General features: G+C 41.0%; 1 protein-coding gene across 2 annotated transcripts in view; it reads left to right on the plus strand.

The window, feature by feature from the left end:
• Positions 1 to 17,873, plus strand: part of ALDH1L1 (aldehyde dehydrogenase 1 family member L1) — an 88,201-nt gene that overhangs the window by 413 nt on the left and 69,915 nt on the right. The window lies entirely within an intron of this gene.

Raw genomic sequence — 17,873 nt, forward strand, 5'->3', positions numbered from 1 at the left:
AGCGCAGGACGCCCCCCACCCCCGGAAGGGAGACTGCCCCGGCTGCGACTCAGGGGCTGGCGGGGGGGGGGGGGGGGGTGGCTGCAGAACTCGGTTCCCACCACAAGAGCTCCTGCGGGGCCCGGGAACATCGCCGCTGGGACGCCGGACTCGGGGTACGGGTCCGGAGTTCTTTGGAGCAATTGAGCCTGAACCTGGCCAGGGGTCATCAGGCTAAAGCACCGCGACCTGGACTGGCCAGCCGAGAATGTGGCTGGCTGCGGTGGTAGGGCCCTTACGGAGCCGGCGCCGTCCTATAGAGTGGGCACTGCTGGCCCAGCTTATGGAAGAGAAAACTGAGGTTTAATAAGAAAAAGGGGCCAGCAGAAGGTGACGCCATGATTTGTGGCTGGAGACTACTTGTTTCCTGGACCCCTCAACCCCATTCTGGGACAGGGAAAGGTCTTCCCTGATTGCCCAAATTGGGGGTCCCAGCACGAGGACCTTTTGTGATTGGAGGGGTCGACCTGAGCGCTCAGGGGCTGCGCTGGAGTCTCAGCTCCCGCCACTGCGCTCCGGTGGGCGGTTGCGTGCAGACGGAGGCCAGATAGCAGACCCCACAACGTGGCTCCTGGGGCCCCACTATTGAGAGCTCAGGCCCCGCGGGCACCTGCCTACGAGAGGAAAAGAATCTTCCCAAAGTGCAGAAGGAGACGGAATTTAATCAGTAGTCCCAGTCTTGAAGTTCAGAGGCTTGGGCTCTGGTGTCAGGTGACTTTGCTTCCTCCCCACGCCTCCACTTCTCCTTGACCTTGGGCAAATTTCTTGTATTCTGAATCTTAGTTTCTTGTCTCTAAAATCCGGAGGGACAATAAACAGTAGTGCCTGACTCCCAAGGTTGCTTGAGAATTACATGAGACTGCCCTAGGAAACCCTCGAAGAATGTGAACTTCTTCCTTCCTTTCTCTCTCTCTTTCCTTCTCTCTCTCTCTTCTTTTCTTTTTCTTTCTTTTTCTCTTTCTCTTTCTTTTCCCTCCCTCCCTCACTCTCTCCTTTCCTTGTTTCTCTCTTTCTTTCTCTCTTTCTCTCTCTCTCTCTCTTTTTCTCTCCTCTCTTTTCTTTCTTTCTCTTTCTCTTTCTCTTTGACGGAGTCTGGCTCTCTCACCAGGCTGGAGTACAGCGGCGTGATCTTGGCTCAACTCAACCTCCACCTCGCGGGTTCAAGCGATTCTCCTGCCTCAGCCTCCCCAGTAGCTGGGACTACAGGCTAGCACCACCACACCCAGCTAATTTTTGTATTTTTAGTAAAGACGGTATTTCCCCGTGTTGACCAGGGTGGTTTCAGTCTCTTGGCCTTGTAATCTGCCTGCCTCGGCCTCCCAAAGTGCTGGGATCATAGGCGTGAGCTACCACACCCAGCCGGCTGCTGTGTTCTTGCTAGCATTAACTCTCATGGTCATGGGGGAAGACAACAGTGTGGCGTCCCTTATAGAGACAAGGAGACTGAGGCTCAGAGATGGATTTACCCAAGGTTGGCCTGAGGCCTAAGATCCAGAGGGCCAGGTCTCTGGAGGTGGCATGTTCCCTGTTCCCTGTTTAGAGGGCTGTGGGAGAGAAAGTGGGTAGAGCATGACCCCCAAGGGACAAAGTGGCCTCCTGCCTAGTGCCAGACCAAAAAGGCTGAGTGCAGGAGAGGAGTCAGCGTTGGGCCCTCCAAAGGGCAGTGGGAGGTATGACACACTCTGGCCTGGTGCTAGAGTTGCGTTTTTGGGTCCCAGGGCCCCAGCACCAGAAGAGATGTCTCAGAGCTGCAGTCCTGCAGGGTAGCCCAGCTCCACAGGGCCTAGAAACAGTCCTTCCAGGCCTGGGCTGGGAATTGGGTAGGAGGGTTGGCCCAGGAAGCCTCCCAGTGTCCTCACACCACCAAATGAAAGGACACTGAGCGGCAATGACTGGGGGAGGAGACAGAGGCCTGGAGGCCGCCCATATGGCCCACAAGGGGCTCTATGGGCTCTTCCCAGCCCCTGTCCCTCACTGGCCTTTGTCTTTTGGGGCTAAAGGCCAAGCCTGACTGAGGCCCCTCCCAAGGCTTCTGTGCCTAACATGTTTGCTTTCCCTGGACTGTGACAACAGGCCCTTGGTGGCCACCTGGACTCTGCCTCCCTGCTACCAAAGGTGGGGGGGACGTACCCTTTAATCTTTTTTTTTTACAAGTAATCGTGTACAATATGAAACAGAACATTCTGATAAGAAAACAAAATAATTACAGTTGTCAAAAACCTCTGAAACCCAAAACCCTTTACCCAGTGACTTTCAACATTTCAGTGTAAACTCTTCCAGGCTTTTACCCTGCAGATAAACACACACACACACACACACACACTCTTAAGCTCTACAAAATTATAGTGGTTTGTTGTTGGGGTGTTTTGACAGTGTCAGGTTTGTCAAACCCAAAATTTACCAATATTTTCTAATAATTTAATGTTTTCTTCTTATATTTGACTTTCAAATGCTCATTTTTAGCCCAATTGGACTGTATTTTGGAGTAAGATGTATACTAGAGAGTTAGATTAATTTACTTATTTCAATTAATAGACATTTTTAGAGCAGTTTTAGGTTTACAGAAAAATTGAGGACAAAGTGCAGAGTTCCATATTCTTAGTCTGTCCCTCCCGCCATACTTTCTCCTACTTTTCTTTCTATTCTTTTCCTTTCTTTTTTTTCTTCCTGCCTTTTTGAGACAGGGTCTTGCTTTGTTGCTCCGGCTGCAGTGCAGTGGCACAAACACAGCTCACTGCAGCGTTGAACTCCTGGACTCAAGTGATTCTCATGCCTCAGCCTCCCAAGTAGCTGGAACTACAGCCATGCACAACCATGCTGGGCTCATTTAAAATTTTTTTTTTCTTTTTTTTTGTAGAGATGGGTCTCCCTTTGTTGCCCAGGCTGGTCTTGAACTCCTGGGCTCAAGTGATCCTCTTGTCTTGACCTCCCAAAGTGCTAGCACTATAGACATGAATCACTAGGCCCAGCCTTCCCCATTATTAACATTGTGCATTGATATATTTTTGTTACACCTTTTTTTTTTTTAAACAGTCTTGCTCTGTTGCCTAGGCTGGAATATAGTGGCATAATGTCAGCTCACTGCAGTCTCTGCCTCCCAGGTTCAAGCAATTCTTGTCCCTCAGCCTCTTGAGTAGCTGGGATTACAGGTGCAGGACCACGCCAGCTAATTATTGTACTTTTATAATAGTAGAGATAGGGTTTTACCATGTTGGCCAGGCTAGATTTGAACTCCTGGCCTTAAGTCATCAGCCTGCCAAAGTCCTGGGATTACAGGCATGATCCACCATGCCCGGCCAATTTTGTTATACTTGATGACTCAATATTGATACAATATTATTAATGAAAGTCCATAGTTTACATTAGAATTTTCTCTTACCATTGTACATTCTATGGTTTTCATAGAGAATAATTTTACTGACCTGAAACTCTCCTGTGCTCTACCCATCCATACTCTAGCCCTCCCTGCCACAACCCTATCCCTGGCAACCACTGGTTTCTGTCTTTGTAGTTTTTTGTCTTTTCCAGAATGTCATAGAGTATGTATGAATCATACGTTATGTAGCCTTTCCAGACTGACTTCTTTCACTTAGCAAAATGCATTTAAGCATCCTCCATGTCTTTTTGTGGTTTGATAACTCATTTCTTTTTATCATTGAGTACTACTCCATTGTATGGATGTGAATGCACCACAGTTTATTTCTGTATTCACCTGCTAAAGGATATCTTGGTTACTTCCAAGTTTTAGTAGTAAATAAAGCTGCTATCCATATTTGTGTGCAGCTTTTTGCGTGGACATTAGTTTTCTTCTCATTTGAGAAAATATCAAGAGCGATTGATGGATCATATGGTAAAAGTATGTTTCATGTTATAAGAAACTACCAAAGCTTTTTCCATAATGGTGGCATCATTTTTCATTTCTACTAGTAATAAATGAGAGTTCCTGCTGCTGCATAGCCTCATCAGCATTTGTCAGTGCTCTGAATTTAAGCCTTCTAATATGTGTACAGTAGTATCTCATATTTTATACATATTAGAATTTTTACATTTTAATTTGCAATCTGTAATGACTTATAGTTGAGCATCTTTTTAAATGCTTATCTACCATCTGTATATCTTCTTTAGTGAGGTATCTGTAAATATACTTTGCCCATTTTAAAATTGGGCTGTTTGTTTTACTGTTGAGTTTTAATAGTTTTTCATATATTTTGGATAACAGTCCTTTATCAGATATGTCTCTTCTCCCCAACCATGGCTTGTCTTTTTATTCTCTTAACAGTGTCTTTTGCAGAGCAGAAATTTTTAATTTTAATAAAGTCTAATGTACCATGTTTTTCTCCATAAATTGTGCTTTTATTGTTGTATCTAAAAAGTCAAATCTAAGTTTTGGCAGTTACAAATAAAGATGCTATAAACATCAGTGTACAGATTTTTGTGTGATTTTTGTGCAATGCAGATTTTCTCCATTGTCCTGCCTTTTTCCTTTTGTCAAAGATCAGTTGACTGTATTGATGTGTGTTTACTTCTGGGCTCCCTATTCTGTTCCATTGATCTACTTGACTATTCTTTTGCCAGTACAATATTGTCTTGATTACTCTAGCTTTATAGTAGTCTTGGGGACAGGTAGTATCAGTCCTCTAACTGTTGTTCTTCAATGTTGTGTTGGCTATTCCAGGTCTTTTATCTCTCCACGTAAACTTGAGAATCAGTTTGTTGATATCCACAAATAACTGCTGGGGTTTTTATTGGGATTGCATTGAATCTATAGATAAAGTTGGAAAGAACTGACATCTGGACAGTATTGAGTTTCCCTATCCATGAACATGGAATATCTCTTCATTTCTTTATATATCTTTTTAATATTTTCATTAGTTATGGTTATTCTCACATAGATCTTGACATATTTTAGATTTATATACAAGTAATTCGCTTTTCAGTGCTAATGTAAATGGTCTTGTGTTTTTTTTTTGTTTGTTTGTTTGTTTTGTTTTGTTTTGTTTTGTTTTGTTTTGTTTTGTTTTGTTTGAGATGGAGTTTCACTCTTATTACCCAGGCTGGAGTGCAATGGCGTGATCTCAGCTCACCGCAACCTTCGCCTCCTGGGTTCAGGCAATTCTACTGCCTCAGCCTCCTGAGTAGCTGGGATTACAGGCACGCGCCACCATGCCCAGCTAATTTTTTGTATTTTTAGTAGAGACGGGGTTTCACCATGTTGACCAGGATGGTCTCGATCTCTTGACCTCGTGATCCACCCGCCTCGGCCTCCCAAAGTGCTGGGATTACAGGCTTGAGCCACCAAGCCCGGCTGGTCTTGTGTTTTTAATCTCAAATTCCAATTGTTTATTGCTAGTATATAAGAAAGTCATTGATTTTTGTATATTAACCATAACTTTACATCCAGCAACTTTGGTAGAATAACTTATTATTTCCAGTTTTCTGTTGCTTTACTGACATTTTTCACATAGCCCATTATGCTTTTTGAGAACAAGGACAGTTTATTTCTTCCTTCCCAATCTATACACTTTTCATTTTCTTTTCTTCTCTAATTATATTAGCCAGGACTTCCAGTATAATGTTGAGTAGGAAGGGTGAGAGGAAACATTCTTGCCTTATTTCTGATCTTAGGGGGAGAGCTTCTAGTTTCTCTCTATTAAGTATGATGTTAGCTGTAGGTTTTTCATAGGTCCTCTTTATCAAGTTAAATACCCATTTATTACTCGTTTGCTGAAAGTTCTTATCACAAATTTGTTACATTTTGCCAGGTCTGTCCCACAGATCCTGGCTGATGGATGAAATAAATACTCAGACACAGGCATACAGTGTAAGAGCAGCTAGGTGACTGCCTGGCTCTAATGGCCAGCATGCAGCCCTGAGAGGTTGGAGCAGCTTGCTTTTATTGAGTGCAGGCAGAATGCTGAAAGCCTGATGCAATACACAATCTGAAAATGGTTAACATTCATTGTTTCTTCTTTTAGAGAATTGCCAAATATCTGTATGCAGATATTCTAAATGTTGTTTCTGGACAACATAAGTAAACAAGCCTGTTGAAGGTAAACTCCCCTTCACTCCCTTGCCATACTCCTTGCCCTCTGCCTCAGTGTCGTAGAAAAGCTGCCATCAGCTATTCTTTCCTGGAGCTCTGCAGAGCCTGCTCCTTTTCCGTATAGCTTCTCCCACCACTCTGGCTGATATCCTACATATCCCCCTTTTCTGTTTTTTTTTTTTTTTTTTTTTTTTGCATCAGGTTTTGCTGATTGAAGGGTACAGATGTGTGCAGCAACAGGCTTAACAGGTGCAGTGGTTACAGCTTGTATTCTGGCTTTGCATCCTAGAACCAGTAAATAACATAGGACAAACATGAATATAATTAGTAATAATCTCTTCCAATCAAGGAGTGACCCCCAGGAGTGGGGATCTATCCAAGAGAGATGTTCTTGCACATCTTTCCATATGGTTGCTTGTTGGGCATGCTGACTGATGGTGTTTAGGGTTTCTTGAATGTTAGTTTTAAGGTGCTTTATGTCTGCTGTTAAATTACCATGTAGAGTTTCCCAGAGGTGTTGTTTCACCTCATCCTAACTATGTATTGATTGATTCCATAGTAAGGAGGTGAAACAAATATGTTTATGCTCCCACTTGCAGTTTAATTGCTGTTGGAATGCCAGCGCATCCTGTCATTCCCCAAGATAGTCTATAGCAGCCTCAAGAGCTTGTAGGTGTGCAAGAACCATAATTGGTTTGGGCAGGTACATATCAGTGTTAAAACTGTTATAACTGACACACAGTGGGAGAACTGTGGAGTGGTATGTAGTGTTACTTGGCATCTCAGTCCAATGTGTGCCGTTACTAAAGAAACCCATTGAGGGTATCTCAACTCCTCTCAACCAAGCAGTTATGTTATTAGAGGCTGGGAAGTAGCTATGTTATTAGAGGCTGGGAAGAGGCTGCCCAAGTAACAGGGTGAAAGAAGGGCAGATCTAGAAGATGGGCCCAATAGAGTGTGGCATATATGGGTTGCAGGTGGAGTGAGAAAATAAGAAAAATCAATACCCTACAAGTGTTGCAATGTACAACAGAAAGCATAGCAAGGAACAAATTACCTGGAGTGAATGGTTTCTGTGTCCTGAGCAGGATTCATTCAGCCTCCTAATTCGTATTTTTCAGCATCCCCCGCATGTAATGTCTGGGGCCTGTGTCATCCGAGGAAGCTGTATTGTTGAGGGATGCGGGTCTTGCAGGGTCATTTTCTTCATTTTAATATGGGGTTGTGTGTCCCAGCCACATGGTAAGGTTTGATACCTTGTGCTGGAATCCAAAGGGGACCTGAGGGGGTGCAAACACAGTGTATCCTCTCCCCCATGTTAGCTAGTCATTTGGACCACACCATACATTACTATTTACATCTTTCCATAAAACCGCATGTTTCATGTCTTGAGGGGCTTTTGCAAAATGTTTTTCTATGGATGATTGAAATTTATAGTCTAAATTTTAAAAATTAAGGGTAAATAAGGCTTGTGGTAGTAGTGTTGCAGGGTCCTTACTCATATTCCCCTTTTTCTTGTTTCCTCAACATATTTTTAGTGGTGAAGTGGGCATGTTCCACTATGGCCTGTCTTTGGGGGTTGTACAGGATACCTGTGGAATGTTGGATGTTCTGTGTCTGACAAAATTGATGAATTTGTGAGCTGGTGTATGCCGGACCATTACCAGCTGTAATCTTTGTGGGCTGTCCCATAAATGCAAAGGTTAAGAGAAGATGTTTAATGGCATATCGGGTGGACTCTCCAGGAAAAGCATGAGTGCTAATTATGTGGGAATTAGTATCAATGGATACATGTACATATCTTAGTTTTCCAAACTCAGGGACATTTTAAACGTCTGTTTGCCATAACTGATTAGGCTTCAGTCCCTGAGGGATAATACCTGTTGAGGGAGGAGACATGCCTGTGAGCTGGCGATCTGGTCATTGCAGGATAATTTGTTTAGCTAGTCTTTGAGTAAGCTGAAATTGTTTAGATAAATTTCTCTAATTCTGGTGGAAAAATTGATGTGATTGTGTAGCTTGGTCAAGTAGTGATGTCATGACCTGCAAGTCTGCTTGATTATTGCCATGAACCAGTGGGCCAGGCTGTGAGCTGTGGGCCCAAATGTGTGTGATACAAGCAGGATATGTTCACTAATCCAGCAGTTGCTTAAATCGAAGAAAAAGGACACACAGGGTGGCTCAAGAGTGGACTTAATGAGGGCTGTTTCAAAGTTTTGCAATAAATAAACGGAGTAAGCAGAGTCACTAACAATATTGACAAGCTGAGCGGAAATTGTTTCCAGGGCCAATATTAGGGCTCCAACCTCAGCTCTCTGAGTACTAGTAAATCCAGATCAGGTGAGGGAGTTATGTGGTTCCTATCAGATGCTGCTTTTCCATTTTTACCAGAGCCACAGGTCAAAAGCGTTAAGGCATTAGGTATAGAGGAGTGGACTACCTTTGTAGGCAGAACCACAGAAGTATGAGGTAATAATTGGAATAGTTTGTCATCGGGAAGGGCATGTTCTAAGACAGCCCATATAACCAGAGAGTGCTATCTGAAGATGAGGTCAGGACTGCTTTGAATTTTTTTTTATTTAAAGATATTCTTACTGTATAGCAGGGTCATAACCTTCCAATTGATTACACTGTTTATAGTCTACAAAAATGACTTGAATAACTAGCTGGATATAGGGATACAGTGTTTTAGTCCCAGTATGTGAATGAAAAACCCATGGGGTCATCTGTCCTATTAATTCTCTTGGGGAATGTTTAGTAGGAAATACAAATAATTGAACTGAATATTGTGGGTATTGAATATCTATTCGATCTAGTTGCCTCTGGGAAATAGCCTGTTCTATTTCTTCAGTTTCCCTTTTTGCAGCCAGGGTTAAATCCCTGGGGCAGTCAAGGGCTGCATTGCCCTTCAGGATAGAGAAGAGATTCTGTAATTTGTTAGTAGTTATTGCAAAGGTGGGGTGAAGCCAGTTAATATCGCACAATGATTTTTGATAATCATTAAGGTGTGTAAGTTGTCAGTGTTTAATTTAACCTTTTGAGGTCTTACTGACCAGGATGTTAGTATGTATCCAAGATACTTCCAAGGGGAGGACATCTGTACTTTTTCAGGTACTACCATTAAGCCTTTTAACTGTATATTCCTTTTGACAGAGGCATATAAACTCAGAAGTATTAGCTCTGTTGGAACTGCCAGTAAGATGTCATCCATGTAGGGATGATTTTACAATTGGGGAATTCATTTCTACTAGGGAGCAGATCCTGATGCATGTGATACTGACACATGGTAGGACTGTTTAACATTCCTTGACGGAGCACCTCCCAATGAAATTGGCAAGCTGGCCTTTCATTATTGATAGCTGGTACTGTAAATGCAAATTTTTCTCTGTCCTGTTCTGCAAGAGGAATAATAGAAAAGCAGTCTTTTAAGTCAATAATGACTATAGGCCAATCTCAAGGAATTGCCACAGGAAAGGAAGCCCCTGTTGAAAGGGCCCCAAAGATTGCAGATTAGCATTGATAGCATATAAGTCATGCAAAAGTCTCCATTTGCCAGACTTTTGGGGAATGACAAAAGTGAGTGAATTCCATGAGCTGTTTGATTGTTCTGTATGCCTGGCTTTCAACTGTTCCTCAACTAATTCATGGGCTCATTGTAATTACTCTCCCTTTAAAGACCACTGTTCTACCCAGAGAGGATCTTGAGATAACCATGTTAGGGGTAGGGGAGGAACCTCAACAGTGGCCATTAATAGAAAGGGGTGTGTAGGGAGACCCCCATTGGGCTAATAGGTCCCATTCCCAAAGATTAACAGGAATGGGTATGATTGGAGGTTTGTATGCCTGCTTTCCTTCCTTCTGAATGATGGTGTGTTAAGGGATGTGGACTCTACTTGGCTGCGTACACTTCCCTGATGCTGACAATTTTCTGTTTTTGATTGATCCAAGGCCAGTTTTGATCACTAATGATCAAAATGTCTGCCTCTGTGGCCAATAAATCAGTAAAATTTTTATTTCCTAGTTTTAAAGTAATCATGAGTCTCTGGTCACCGATTAATTGGTTCCAATATATTCCTGTGGCTCCTGTGCTTCCAAAACCTCCTTATTCCCTTAACTTTCCCTGGGCATTGGGGACCCAATATGGTAAAAGTAGTAACTGAGCTATCTTTGATTCAGGGGGAAGAATATGTTAAACCTTTATAATCCATCATAAGTAATATTTCACCTTGATAATTGCTATCAATTACCCTGGTGAGTATAGTGATTCCTTTACTGGATAGGCTTGATTGCCCTAGGACCAATCCCACTGTTCCCAGTGGCAGCAAGCCCCAGATTCCTGCAGCAACCCTCTTTGGGTCTTCTTCTAGCAATAATTGTCAAGGCAGAGTGAGCCCAGCCCAATACTCAAGAGGTGGCTGCTCTGAAAAAGAGGACTGTGGGCCTTCCATCTGACAGAGAAAAGCCACTGGCATTGCTCCAGTTTAGAATGGGGCCTGGGGACAGTCCCTCATGAAGTCTCCCATCTGATTAATTAGGGAATTAATGTTTTTATCAAATTTAGACTGGCATTGGTTTGCCTAATGTCTTCCCTTTTTAAATCAGGGGCCTATAGAAGGGGTTCTTTTCCTGAGTTACTTTGGTCTTTATTATTGGGGCATTCTCACTTCATATTACCTGGCTTTCAACATAGAAAATATTTGAGTTTTTCTCCCTTTTCACTTTAGGAGGCTTTAATGCCATAGCTAATAGTCTGGCTTTGTGTGTTTTAGTCCCCACTAGCTGACGTGCTCGTATGAGTTTCCCTACTGTAGCTGCCTTTCCTCTGATTGCCTACATTGCATGCTGGCAGTCTGCATTAGCATTTTCATAGGCCAATTGCAACAATAAGATATCATCGGCCTGAGCATGATTAATCTGTCTCTTAATCACCTGGTTATGTGGTTAAAAAATTCAACAAGTGGCCCTTGAGGCCCTTGTCTAACATTTACAAAAGATCTCTGTTGAACTCCATCTTCGGGAATTCAGTCCCAAGCCCTGCAAGCACACAAGGACACTTGTGCATAGGCTTGGGAGACAAAGTTTAATTGTTGTTCTACATTAACATAGGGACCCCTCCCCTGGAGCACAGCAGTTGTTATGTTTTGCCCGGCCAATTGATTCTGGTTAGCCTGTTGTTCACACAACTCATTTTATTCTACTCTCCAGAGGTAAGATTGACTGGCCTCTCAAGTTGTTTTAGCTAGCACTGACCAGTCCCATGGGGTCATAGGGTAGTTGTCCATTATGGCCTCAATTAATCCTCTCATAAATGGGCTAGCAGCTCCATTTTCTCTAATGCTTTTTCTTATTTCTTTAAAAGTGTTCAAAATAATGGGTTCGTGTACCCTATTGCCTTATTGATCTTGCACCACCGGGCAGGCCAAGAGCTGCCCTTCTAATGCCACTTGCCTAGGGCAGGGTCCCATAATTGTAGTATATCCCTTGTCTTCTTCCCAATTTATTGAAGGAGGGTGCTCAGGGAAAATCTCTGTCTCTTCTGTGGCACCTTTACCCAGTAATGGCGGGGCTGAGAGAGGAGGCGGTAAGGAAGGTAGTTGATGGTTCCTTCCCTTTTTGGGCTCTTCTGTGTGTAGTGGGACCAAAGCAGCCCTAACTAAGGCCCATAAGGTTAAAAACATTACTGGGACCTGTTGCCTTTGTGCATGACCTTGTTTAACATTTCTTCCCACTTGCTCCCAGAGCTCTAGGTCTAGCATGCCTTCTTCTGGGAACCATGGGTTATGAAAAGCAACAGTTTGCATTAGATCGCTTAATCTGAGATTGATGCTTCACTAGTGTTAAGCAGCTGTTTCAATACTTTTATATATTGTTTTTGTTGTGCTGATAACTGTTGACCCATGATGAAACCCTAGCTTGAAAATTCCCTCAAACTTGGAAATCCGCAGTGAGCACCAATTACTTACTTCGCAGTCACTCCACTTTCATTTTCAAGGGTTCCATTGTGATCCATTGCATCGTTCCTCACATGGGGCACCACTTGCTGGGTCTGTCCTGCAGACCCAGACTGATGGATGAAATGAGTACTAAGACACAGGTATGTAATGTAAGAGCAGCTAGGTGACTACCTGGCTCCAGTGGCCAGAGTGCAGCCCCAAGAGATTGGAGCTGCTTGCTTTTATGAGTGCAGGCACAGTGCTGAAAGCCTGAAGCAATACACAACCTGTAGATGATTAACATTTATCATTCCTTCTTTTAGAGAACTGCCAAATATCTTTATGTGGATATTCTAAAGGTTGGTTCCTGTGCAACATAAGTAAACAAGTTTGTTTAAGGTAAATTTCCCTTCACTCCCTTGCACATACTCTTTGCCCTCTGCCTCAGGATCATAGAAAAGCTGTCTTCAGCCATTCTCTCCTGGAGCTTTGCAGAGCCTTCTGACCTTTTAGATGGCCTTCTTCTTTTACCTATAGTTTTTCCCACCACTCTGACCGATCTCCTACAAGATTTTTATCAAATGCATTTTCTGGATCTCTTGATGTGATCATATAATTCTTCCTTAGCCTGTCCATGTGATGGATTACATTAATTGACTATCAGATGTTAAACCTAGAATAAATCCCATGTGGTGGTTATGTATAAATTCTTTTTAAACATTGTTGGATTCTACTGCTGATTTTTTGAGGATTTTAACATCTGTGTTTATGAGAAATATTGGTCTGTTGGTTTCCTTTCTTGTAATGTTTCTGGTTTTGGTACTCGGGTAATTCTGGCCCAAGAGAATTACAGAATTTTCTCTACTTCTATTTTTTTTGGAAGAAATCATAGAAAATTGGCATAATTTCTTTCTTAAATGTTTGGCCATATTCATTAAGCCTAATGCTTTCTATTTTGGAAGGCTACTGGTTATTGGCTCCAGTTCTTTAATCAGTATAGGCCTATTCAGATTATCTATTTCTCTTGGTGTGAGTTTTGGAATATTGTGCTTTCAAGGGATTATTTCATTTTATTTAAATTACCAAATTTGTTGATATAGAGTTGTTCATTCTAGTACTTTATTATCCTTTTGATGGCCATAGAATCAGTACTGATGGTACTTCTTTCATTTCTGATATTAGTAATTCGTGTCTTCTCTCTTTTTCTTCTTAGTTAACCTGGCTAGAGGCTTATCAATTTTTATTCATCTTTTCAAAGAACCAGCTTTAGGTTTTGTTGGTTTTCTCTATTGACAACCTGTTTTCAATTTCATACGTCTTGCTCTCATTTTTATTATTTCATTTCTTCTGCTTATTTTGGATTTAATTTGCTCTTCTTTTTCTAGTTTCCTAATTTGGAAGCTTGATTTTAGATCTTTCTTCTTTAAAAATATATGCATTCAGTGCTCTAAATTTCCCTCTAAACATTACTTTAGCAGCATCTCATAACTTTTAATGTTATATTTTCATTTTAATTTAGTTCAAAATATTTTAAATTTTTTCTTGAGACATATTCTTTGATTTATTCACATGTTGTTTAGAAGTGTGTCATTTAATTTCCATTTTTCAGATATCTTTCTGTTATTTATTTCTAGTGATTCTGTTGTGATCTGAGTACACTGCAGAAATCATTGATATCTGTTGTGTGTTTTATGGCACAGAATGTGGTCTGTCTTGATGAATATTCTATGTGAGCTTGAGAAGAATATGTACTCTGCTGTTGTTGAATGATGTATTCTATAAATGCCAATTAGATACACTTAATTGATGGTGCTGTTCAATTCAGCTATGTCCTTACTGATTTTCTTTTTCTTTTTTTTTTTTTTTTTTTTTTTTTTTTGAGACGGAGTTTCGCTCTTGTTACCCAGGCTGGAGTGCAATGGCGCGATCTCGGCTCACCGCAACCTCCGCCTCCTGGGCTCAGGCAATTCTCCTGCCTCAGCCTCCTAAGTAGCTGGGATTACAGGGACGCGCCACCACGCCCAGCTAGTTTTTTGTATTTTTAGTAGAGACGGGGTTTCACTATGTTGACCAGGATGGTCTCGATCTCTCAACCTCGTGATCCACCCACCTCGGCCTCCCAAAGTGCTGGGATTACAGGCTTGAGCCACCGCGCCCGGCGTCCTTACTGATTTTCAAACTACTGGATCTATCAGTTAATGGGGACTGACCTAGAGGTGTTGATGTCTCCACCTGTAGTAGTGGATTCATATATTTCTCTTTGCAATTTTATTAGTTTTTGCTTTACACATTTTAGCACTCTGTTGTTAGGCACATATACATTAAGGAGCATTATGTCTGCTAGGAGAATTGACCCCTTTACCATTATGTAGTGCTCCTCTTTATTCCTAATAATTTTCCTTTCTCTGCAGTCTGCTTTATCTGAAGTTAATAGAACTACTCTTTATTTCTTTTGATTAGTGGTAGCAGAGTATATCTTTCTCCATCCCTTTGTTTTTAATCTGTCTGCATTATGTTAAAATGGGTTTCTTGTAGACAACATATAGTTGGGCATTTATTTTTTATTCACTCTAATAGTCTCTGTGCTTTAATTCATATATTTAGCCCATTGATATTTAAAGTGATTGTTGATATAGTTGGATTAATATCTACCATATTTATTACTGTTTTCTATTTGCCCTTTGTTTCTTTATTCTTCCATACTTTTTTCTGCCTTTTCTGATCTTGACTGAGCATTTTATATGATTCCATTTTCTTTTCTCTCTTAGCATATCAATTTTACTTCTTTGTTTTTGCTTTTTTAGTGGTTGGCCTACAGTTTGCAATATACACTTAAAATTAATTTAAGTCTGTTTTCAAATAACACTATATCTCTTTATGGGTAGTGTAAGGATCTTATTGCAGAATATTCCTGATTCCTCCCTACCATGCCTTATTATTACTGCTGTCATTCATTTTACTTATTCATAAGCTACAATCACTGAATACATTGTCAAAATTATTATTTTGAACAAATTGTTAATCTCTTGGATTAAGAATAAGAAAAAAATTATTTCACCTTTATTTCTTTTGTATGTAGATATGAGTTTCTGACTTGTTTAATTTCCCTTTTTTTTTGAATAACTTCTTTTTAACATATCTTGTAAGGTTGTTTACTGGTGACAATTCCTTGAATTTTTGTTTAAGAAGTCTTTATTCCTCCTCCACTTTTGAAGGACAATTTCACTGCATACAGATGGAATCTAGTTCTAAGTTGATGGATTTTTTTTCAATTCTTTAAATATTTCTTTCTATTCTATTCCTGATTGTATAGTTTATGAAGATAAGTCTAACTTAATTCTCATCTCTCTCCCTCTGTAGGTAAGGTGCCCTGCCCTGCCTCTGCCTGGCTTCACTGAAGATTTTCTTTGTCTTTTATTTTTTGCAGTTTGAATATGATATGCCTAAGTATAGGTTTTTTTGAGGGGTGGTCTTTATCCTATTTGGTGTCCTCTGAGCTGTCTGAATCTTGGTTTGGTGTGTCTTTAATTTTGGAAAATTCTCCATCATCATCACTTCAAATATTTTTACTATTCATTTCTCTCTTTTTAAAATTCCATCTGATATTGCTATTACAAGGATTTACATCTATTGCAGTTGTCCCCTATTCTTGGATATTCTGTTTTGTCTTTTTTATTCCTTTTTTCTCTTTGCATTTCAGTTTGGGAAGTTTCTATTGCTATTTCACGCATCTCATTGATTATTTTCTCAGTTGTATCAAGTCTATTAATAAACCTATTAAAGACATTCTTCACACTTATCACAGGGTTGTTATTTCTATAATTTAAAAAAAAATTTCTTAGTTTCCATCTCTCTACTTACATAACCCATCTGTTCTTGCATGTTCTTCACTTATTGCATTAGAGCTCTTAGCATTTTAGTCATCATTGTTTTAAATTTTCCACTTAACAATTCCAACATTGCTTCCATATCTAAGTCTGGTTTAGGTGCTTGTTTCATCTTTGTGAACTGTGTTTTTGTCTTTTATGTATCTTGCAATTCTTTTGTGGAAAATCAGATACAATGTACTGGGTAAAAGGTACTGATGTAGATAGGCCTTTAGTATGAGGTTTGATATTTATCTGTTCAGAAGCTAGAATGTGTTTACTATTTGCTATAGCTGTGGGTGTCAGAGGATATAATTTTCTCTCTTTGTCTTATTGTTTTTGTCTACCCTGTTGTCTTTGGGTTTTCCTAGAGACTCCTTAAATAGGCTCTGCCTTGCAGTTCTATCTGTAATCCTCTTGTTACTATACAGGAGCCCTGTTAATATAATGGTAAGGTATTCTTTTTCGGGGTGGGGGGAGTGTTCTACAATCCTACAATTAGATCTTAGTGTTTCTGTGAGCCTGCACCCTGGTCTGTGACCTTCACGAGTGTATCTCAGTTCTACCTCTTTTAGGTGATAAAAACGGCTAAAGGGGCTGGATTTGAATTTTTTCTTCATTCCTTTGGTTAGTTAGGCCCTGGTAGATGCCCATTCACTTAGGCTCTGGTATACTAGTTTCTATTGAGGGTAGATTTGTTAAGAAAAAGATGACTGCTTTCTTTGCTTCCTGCCAAAAATAGAAGGGAATTTTTCTCCAATCTTTATTATGAGAACCGTAAGAAATAAAGGAAGAGAAAGAAATAGGAAAGGTGGCTTGCCAGTTAAGACAGATTTATTTTAGAGAAAATAAACCTGAGAGGAGCTTCTGCCTGAGTTAGGTCAGAGGCACACTCTTTTACAGACTACGAGTTTTTAAGGATTCAGGTGGGGAGAGCTTATTAGAGCCTTGGACTGGTTCTGTGTCTCTTTGTTCTGCTTATCTGGGAGGTAGAGTTGTGTGTCTGTTTCCATATATCTTTCTGCAGCTGCAGGCATATCCCCTGAGTCTGCTTTAGCTTCCCTGTCTTAGTGCACCTGAAGGGAAAGGAATGTGCTTATTAAGGCCCACTGTTTTACTGGGGCCCATTGTATGAGGTTGAAATTTGCAGTTACCCCAGAGACTTTCCCCCCAAGCTGGCTTATCTGTGTTTTACTGTCTGCTCTTTTTGTCTGCTTGTAGTTAGAAGAGAAGTGATTTCCTTGAAATGTATAAGGCTCCCAGCACTTTGGGAGGCCGAGGCGGGTGGATCACGAGGTCAAGAGATCGAGACCATCCCGGTCAACATGGTGAAACCCCGTCTCTACTAAAAATACAAAAAATTAGCTGGGCATGGTGGTACGTGCCTTTAATCCCAGCTACTCAGGAGGCTGAGGCAGGAGAATTGCCTGAGCCCAGGAGGCGGAGGTTGCGGTGAGCCGAGATGGCGCCATTGCACTCCAGCCTGGGTAACAAGAGCGAAACTCCGTCTCAAAGAAAAAAAAAAGAAATGTATAAGGCTAGAAAGGGAGCTGGAATTTGGTGTTTGTCTATCAAGAACCTTGTAAGGTTCCTGCAGGTAAAATTCACAAAAGTACGAGGGTCCCTCTAAGACTACCCAGAAATCTTAGCTCCCAACTTTGTCCACAGTGAGCCTCCAGCAAGTCAATTACCTTGTAAGATTTCCTATGCTGGTACTGGCTTCCAAGGAGGTTTCTGCTCTGATAAAATGTGATTCTCTGCATTCACTTTTCTCTCCAAATTTGAGGGCAGCAGTTTTGCCTTATGATCTCAATTCACTAATGAAGCTAAGAATTCATTTTCTGTTTGTTCAGCTTTTGTCCTTTGAGGATGTGAGAGTGACAATTTCTAACCTCCTTGCATGTCAGACTAAAAACACATATTTTAATTTTGGGGGAAGTCGTTAGCCAGATTTGGTCTTTTAAAGTAATTCTCTATTTTAGGTAGTCGTCA

Source organism: Saimiri boliviensis, chromosome 8 (assembly GCF_048565385.1).
Source record: "Saimiri boliviensis isolate mSaiBol1 chromosome 8, mSaiBol1.pri, whole genome shotgun sequence".
NCBI classification, from domain to species: domain Eukaryota; kingdom Metazoa; phylum Chordata; class Mammalia; order Primates; family Cebidae; genus Saimiri; species Saimiri boliviensis.